General features: G+C 32.9%; 2 protein-coding genes across 9 annotated transcripts in view; one reads left to right on the forward strand and one right to left on the reverse strand.

Annotated features, from left to right (window-relative positions):
* Positions 1–1203, reverse strand: part of LOC136850139 (sodium-coupled monocarboxylate transporter 1-like) — a 180676-nt gene extending 179473 nt beyond the window's left edge. The window contains exon 1 of the mRNA XM_067123724.1: positions 1111–1203. The gene's annotated coding sequence lies outside the window, so the exon portion shown is untranslated. The remainder of the gene's footprint in view (positions 1–1110) is intronic.
* A 3585-nt stretch (positions 1204–4788) lies between these two features.
* The window catches only part of LOC136850143 (uncharacterized), a 34648-nt gene continuing 31936 nt past the window's right edge, over positions 4789–7500 (forward strand). For 3 of the 8 annotated variants that reach the window (XM_067123734.1, XM_067123731.1, XM_067123736.1), the window contains exon 1: positions 4900–5019. The gene's annotated coding sequence lies outside the window, so the exon portion shown is untranslated. Of the gene's footprint in view, positions 5037–7500 lie in introns of all 8 variants that reach the window. The other 5 variants (XM_067123732.1, XM_067123733.1, XM_067123735.1 and 2 more) reach the window with 4 other exon arrangements.

Raw genomic sequence — 7500 nt, forward strand, 5'->3', positions numbered from 1 at the left:
GAGAGAGAAGCGTCACCGTGTTTTCATTGCCAAGCTTTAAAACTCAGTGATTTTTCTGTGGTAAAAGAAATATAATGAAATAGCTGGAATAAGGCAGCGTATAAATGAACAAGTAGATAGTCTAAAGAACATTTTGCCTCAAACGAATAGAGCATACAGTTTTTCTAGTTTTTACGTACAGTATACATTAGGCATACGTTTTCATACATGTAGATACTTGGTTTGCTTGTATCTAATTAGTAACTCACTTTGGTCTGGTTTTATTGCAAATTACTTTCCTGAGGAGCGACTCCATATTGAAAATTATTAGCGATAAATGGTAACCTTTACCAGAATTAACGGCAAATTTCCAGGCAACGGAATAAATAAAAAATTAATAAATAAAAATAAATAAAAAGATTAATAAAAAAATTTATAAAAAGAAATAAAAAATATCAACAAATGAATAAATAATAAATAAAAGTAATGAAATAAATAACTAAAATAAGTTAAAATAAAATGAAAAACTATATTAATAAAAAATGAAAAACAAAAAATATAAACAAAAATAAATAAAAAATACATCTATAAATTCTTTATTAATATATGAATTCTTATATTAATTCTTTATTAGAATTAACGGCAAATTTCCACGCAACGGAAGCTTTTCATTTCAATCGCTACATGGTAAGGTACAACCTGTTTGGAAAAGTAAAATGACATTCAAGTTAACGGTACATTTGCGGAATTTAGACCGGGAATAAAATCCTAATAAGCCACATACAACATTACTCTTGAATATGTAGTCACATATTGATACTCTGAAGCATGTAAGTCTAATCCTTCGGGCCAGCCCTAGGAGAGCTGTTGATCAGCTCAGTGGTCTGGTAAAACTAAAAGTATACTTAACTTTTGAGGCATGTCCTTAATTTTTGGTGCTTATAACACCCGCGAGAACTGCTTCCGTGACCAACGACTTGTTTTCCGCAACACTGTTCTATTAAGTTATAGGTACAGCCATTTTTACTTATTAGAACATGAATGCAAACCCGTAACGCATAAATAAAGCAAACTGGGACAGAAAAAAAGAATGGCAAAATATATCAGTAGGCACAAATGAATATAACTTACCTACCACGCTTAGGAGGTACGCCAGGCCGGATATGACAAATGAAGGAGCGGACAGGGAATTGGTGTTATCGTAGGCACTCCTGGTTTTACACTGGCCCTCCGTTTGACCAAAAGATGACTAATGAGCCACAATTCACCACGTGTGCCTCATAGGCTTCTTGATAAATAACCTACTATCACTTTACTCATAGGCGGGGGAAATCCTCCAGGCCATGGTAATTCCCCATATAACTTCTGAACAGTTTTCCAGTTCATTTCGTTCATCTGAAGTCTATTTGCATAATGACGTCCGAAAGGCTTTGAAAGAGTGTAAGAACTGTTTTGATATTTTATATTACTTCGGTGTTAGCACTGCAGTCATAAGTTGCTTTTGTAAGCTAATACAATGAGAATTAAGCGGGGGCAATTTGGAGAGGAAGGTTTTCCCCTAAGTTTTTTTATATGAATCCTTTCTAAAGACAATATTTAAAATATTAATGTCATTTGACTGAACTTTGAATTTCAACTGATACAGACACACACACACACACACACACACACACACACACATATATATATATATATATATATATATATATATATATATATATATATATATATATATATATATATATATATATATACACACAAATAGAGTAAATAGCCCCAAGGAAACTGAGACCACTAAGTGCAAGCTGTTTAGATATTTACTCCAAGGCATTTTCATCATTGTCTTTGATTAAACGCGAAAGACCTCGTGTTCTGTTGTTTCAGCTTCCTCGTGGGCTTTTACTATGTTCATATCCATTATCACATTGTTATTCCCATGACAGAAGATATGTGTATACATACACATACATATATATATATGTGTTTGTATGTGTGCGTGTGTGGAGTCTTCCTCTTAAGATGACATGGCGTGAAAATGATTATAACATCTATATTATAGGTATTATATATAATATACATACATACATATATATATATATATATGTATATATATATATATATATATATATATATATATATATATATATATATATATATAATCCAACTCCTACCATCGCAACAGTACCGAAAATGAAAATGTATGCAAATTTTCCCTACCTAAATGACAACACCTTTAGGCAGAAATTTCTTGCCATATTTCAAAGAACGTCCGCAGCTGTAGACCTGAAACTGATACCCAAGAATCCACGCACTATCGGATCGATATTTAAATTCAAGGATCGTCTTAGCCATCTCTTGTCTTCGAACATCGTTTATAAGTATGTTTGCCCAGGATGTGATCGTGGGATTTACGTCGGATGCACGAGGAGGCTACTACGGATTCGCATAGATTCCCATAAAGGTGTAAGCTACAGAACTGGATGTAAACTGTCTAATCCAGACCACTCAAATATAAGAAATCGTGTAAAAATGAGCAAAACTGATACTAATTATAAAGATTTTCCTATAATAGGACAAGCCCAAAATGAAAATGACCTCAATATATTAGAATCTATTATCATAAAAAAGACGGTCCCAACACTAAATACTCCAACAACCTCTGTACAATTGTTCATTGCTTAACCTTTTGGTTATGTTTTTCTTCTCTCGTCCTTTTTTTGCTCTTCCTGTGTTCTCGAGAAAACTTTTGTTTTAGTCTTGTTACTTCTGCGGTTTAGGTATGTCCTGTGCCTGTTCACCCTGTTTTCATTTATCTTATAATTTATATGTAGATATCCATTTTTGATGTGACTTTTTTGTAAGAAGTTTTTTAATCATTGCAGCCTTGTTAATACGACGATAGCAATTGTCGTGTAACGCCGGCATAATAAACTAATTATAACAATGGTGCCCTTTCCCTTCGCCTTCGAGATTGTATCCTGAGTCGAGACTCACCCTACTTGGATATATATATTTATATACATCATACATACACACACACACACACACACACACACACATATATATATATATATGTTTGCGTTTGTTTGTTTGCGTGTGTGTCTGTGGGGTGTATGAGTATTGTGCGTGTGTGGAGTCTTCCTCATTAGAAGACAAGGCATAAAAATTAATATATCGTCTATATCATAGACAATAATTATATATATATTATATATATATATATATATGTATATATATATATATATATATATATATATATATATATATATATATTATATATATATATGTATTGAGACTGAAAATATTTACACAAACGTCTAACAAAAATGTATGAGACAGACGGTCTCACTGACAGACAAAAACCTCACTCCTTCAATGTTAAAATAAGAAAAAAAAAAAAATAAAACAGACATAAAGCGTTACTTTTAACCCCCATCTAAGGCCTTCGAATAATCCAAAAGGAAAAATAAACAAAGCATAAAAAGGACATTTTTTTCTTGTAAACTATCGCCCTGAGACACCCCTCTCCCACCCCCGCCCCCTCCTCGACCCTCACCCCTGCTATTTTATGTTTGCTGTTTAGCCCTAACTTTGTTACGCTATACGATAACTGTAACGTTCCCTGTGCGGAATTGGCAACAGTGTAACGTCACTTAGTCATCATTGTCATAAGCATAGCTACATTGATGGCAATGATGATGATCGTTTTGATTATATATAGAGTGAATAATAATAATCATCATCATCATCATCGTCAGCAGTAATGGCTCGGTAATGTTGATGATAATTATAACTGTATCGATCGATTTCAAGTGACAAAATTATAGTCATCATCTTTTATTAGAATTATTATGTGATGGTTGTCATTATTATCATTGTTTTCTATGATTATAATCACAATTATCATACCATCGTTTTAGTGCCCGTTAAATAATACTGACAAAGTTTATTTTAATGTGGATTAACACCATAACTAGCGAAAGTAATTATTATTAATTGTAATGATCTTAAAATCCATTAATTTGGAAACGAAGCAACAATGAAACAATCAGGATACTTCGTCATTAATCAAAATATCTACAAATTATTTTTAAGCTCTAGACTCAATTAAAGAGGTGAGCTAAACGGTATGCATAATCGCTAGAAACATTTCAACTCGGTCTGGATATTCACATTTTTCTTCGGTTAAAAATTTTATTTCTCACTTTTTAATGTTTCCTATTTATTGCACTTTTTAATCTGTTGTAAAGCATATATCAAGTCTGTTTCTTCACGGAATTTTTTTTTTTACTTTATCATTATTCTCACCTACGCCTTTATCTCTCTCTCTCTCTCATAGGAATTATAACTGGAATGTAATCACGTGTACAATTAAGTTACTGCGTAGCTATATCTAACTGCCTTTCCAGTTGATCAGTCAGTTCGTTCATTTTCCATTTATGATTAAAGTGTACTTGGAAGAATGACCGGAATAATCTGTCTATATCTATTTTAAAAAATAATAATATATTTCCTATCGATGTTCAACACGTCCTGAGCCGGCACCTGTGCCAAATACTTCTACCTGTCTGTCTATCTATCTACCTTTTTTCAATTTCATGAACCATAAAGTTTCCCTGCTTATCAGTTTCACCCCAGTCATGGCCAAATTAATCTCTCTCTCTCTCTCTCTGTGCCATACAGAAAAAGAGAACTAGAGGGACTTAAGACCCCCAGTATTTTTGCTACACTACCCCTCCCCTAAGTAATCCCCCTAAACCCCCCTTAACCCCAACACCCCCGCCCCATACCTTCGTGCCACACGCCCACAGTTGGCACGCGTACACACGAACACACATACATACAGGCACGTAAAACCCCCCACGTCGACTACACCCCCTACCGGTCTCTCTCTCTCTCTCTCCCTCTCTTACACACACTCACACACTCTCTCCCTCTCTCACTCTTTCACTCGCACACATACACTTCACTCTCGCAGTCGCTGGCTACGGGGTGAGGAGTGCTTATCCTTGGTGCCGCTGCGGGATTTATTTATTCGCTGTAATTATTGTATTTCGGTGATTTAAAAATCGCAGTTTTAGTTATAAATCGCATTTGCATCCACCTTGTGATTCACGAGTGTATAATAACATGTTGGTGGTTTCTTAATAGTAGGAAAAAAATGGAGCTGCGGTTTCTGCTGTGGTGAAAATCAGTGCCATGGAAATGTGGGAAAAAATTGTTTCTAAAAAAGAAAAAAAAGTGAAACTTCAGATTTTATATACTTAGAATAATTGTGTACTTTTAAACTGCCCTGAAAACTAAAGCATTGCAATGAAGAGTTTATCGGAGTGAATAACTATTATAACACCTGCAATAGTATGTGTATGTGTGCGTGATTCCTTCCTCATTCATGGATACGAGTGTATGTGTATTTGAATCCTATTGTGATTACGTCTATATATATATATATATATATATATATATATATATATATATATATATATATATATATATATATATATATATATATATATATATATTTATATATATATATATATATATAATTTATATATATATATATATATATATATATATTATATATTTATATATATGATATTTAATATATATACATATTTATAATATATGTATATATATATATATATATATATATATATATATATATATATATATATATATATATATATATATATATATATAATTATTTTGTACCTGAACAGCCGATATATATCTACATCACCTCCAGACAGAATAACAGAAGAAGCGCCTCAAGGAACCGAGGAAACTCCTAAAGTGGATTTGAGAGAAAGAAAACAGGTGTGCCTTCAGGCACTTGAGAAACTGCGATTCAAAGAAACAAAGAAGTATTGATACTGATATTATTATTATCAATTATTGTAGATCTACACTGGGCCGTCGTGCCGAAAGTCTAGTGACTTCATGTGCTTAGTTTAATCTAGAGAAATCGTTTAAAAGAATTCAATTTGAAGGCCCAAGAGTCAAGTATCCTGATTGATGAACTCTCAAGTGAAGGATCCCTAAGTGAATTCCACTGAGGTGACGCCGGTTCGTGATCATAATAATATTAAGAAAACGATAATAAAACATTCATTTCAAAACCTATTTGAATTACAAATAATAATAATAATAATAATAATAATAATAATAATAATAATAATAATAATAATAATAATAATAATAATAATAGCAGAGATTGGTTCTAAAACTACTTCCTTGAGGAAATATATGAAGTTAGAAAATTAATAATAATAATGATAATAAAAACAAAACCGCTCCCTTAGAAACACCGATATATTCAGTAGAATATTGTTGTACCAGGTGATACATCGAAAATGTTCAAGTACAGAAAATTATGGAAAAAATGGTTCCAAAACTTCTCGAAAATAATTTCATCCAGAACACCAGTTTCAAGCCCCGCCCTCCTGCTCTTGATTCTCTCTCCCATCGTCCCTACTGCGGAAGTATTGCAAGGCAAGATGCCTAACGCGTTCAAATTCTGAATATAAGTAAAAAACTATAAATTACTGTATATGCATCGAACGTTTAAATCTAGAATGTGTACTCGAATGTGATCATTATTGCTAACTACCTGTTATGTCTCAGACATTCAATTGTAGAATACAGTTATGCATTATGAATGTCTACGCAATAAGACTCAGTATTTCAAATCTAGAATATGTACATAAATTTCAAAATAGCTTTCAAACATCCTCCCCTACCATGTGCGCATACATACTTACATAGTGTGTATGTATATATATATATATATATATATATATATATATATATATATATATATATATATATATATATATATATATATACACACACACATAAAACATGAGTATTTGTATAAAAATTCCCTTGTTCTGTATCTCAAAACATTCAACCCAAGGACAGATCAATGAATTTAAAAATCACAAAGTACTGTCTCTCAAACATTCAAACCTTTAATTGGAATTTAAAAAAAAAAATCACTCCAAACCCCCTTTTATTTGTTTCAACTCAGCAACGCGCAGCACTTTAAGAGGGCGGAAGAACCAGCCAGAAATCTTTCGGATCTCAGCAGCAGCAGCAGCAGCAGCGGCGGCAACAGTATTTTTAAACGAAAGTTCGCGGGCGAACCGCTTCCAACATTTCTCTTGTTGTTGCCTTTAGCGTGGTATTGGCTGTGACACGGGCTCTTCCTTTTTTTAAATTTTTTTTTATTCCCGTTTTTTTTTCCCCTAAATGTGTCGGACGACCTTTAGATTAGAGTCGTTTGACCACACAGGCACTCTGAGAGAGAGAGAGAGAGAGAGAGAGCTAATAAGCCATCTCAGAGTTTCGTTTTGAGTGTTATTTACCCTTTGTTTGTTCTGTGGTAAGGTAACATAACTACTTAAGAGTAGTTTGAGTGGATGAACAGCAAGGGATGGTAATCTACGTAAATTTTTACTAATTTGCCTACAATTATCGACATCACTGATAATCTCATTTTTTTCTTCTTCGTAGACATAT

This window comes from Macrobrachium rosenbergii, chromosome 21 (genome assembly GCF_040412425.1).
Source record: "Macrobrachium rosenbergii isolate ZJJX-2024 chromosome 21, ASM4041242v1, whole genome shotgun sequence".
NCBI classification, from domain to species: Eukaryota; Metazoa; Arthropoda; class Malacostraca; order Decapoda; family Palaemonidae; genus Macrobrachium; species Macrobrachium rosenbergii.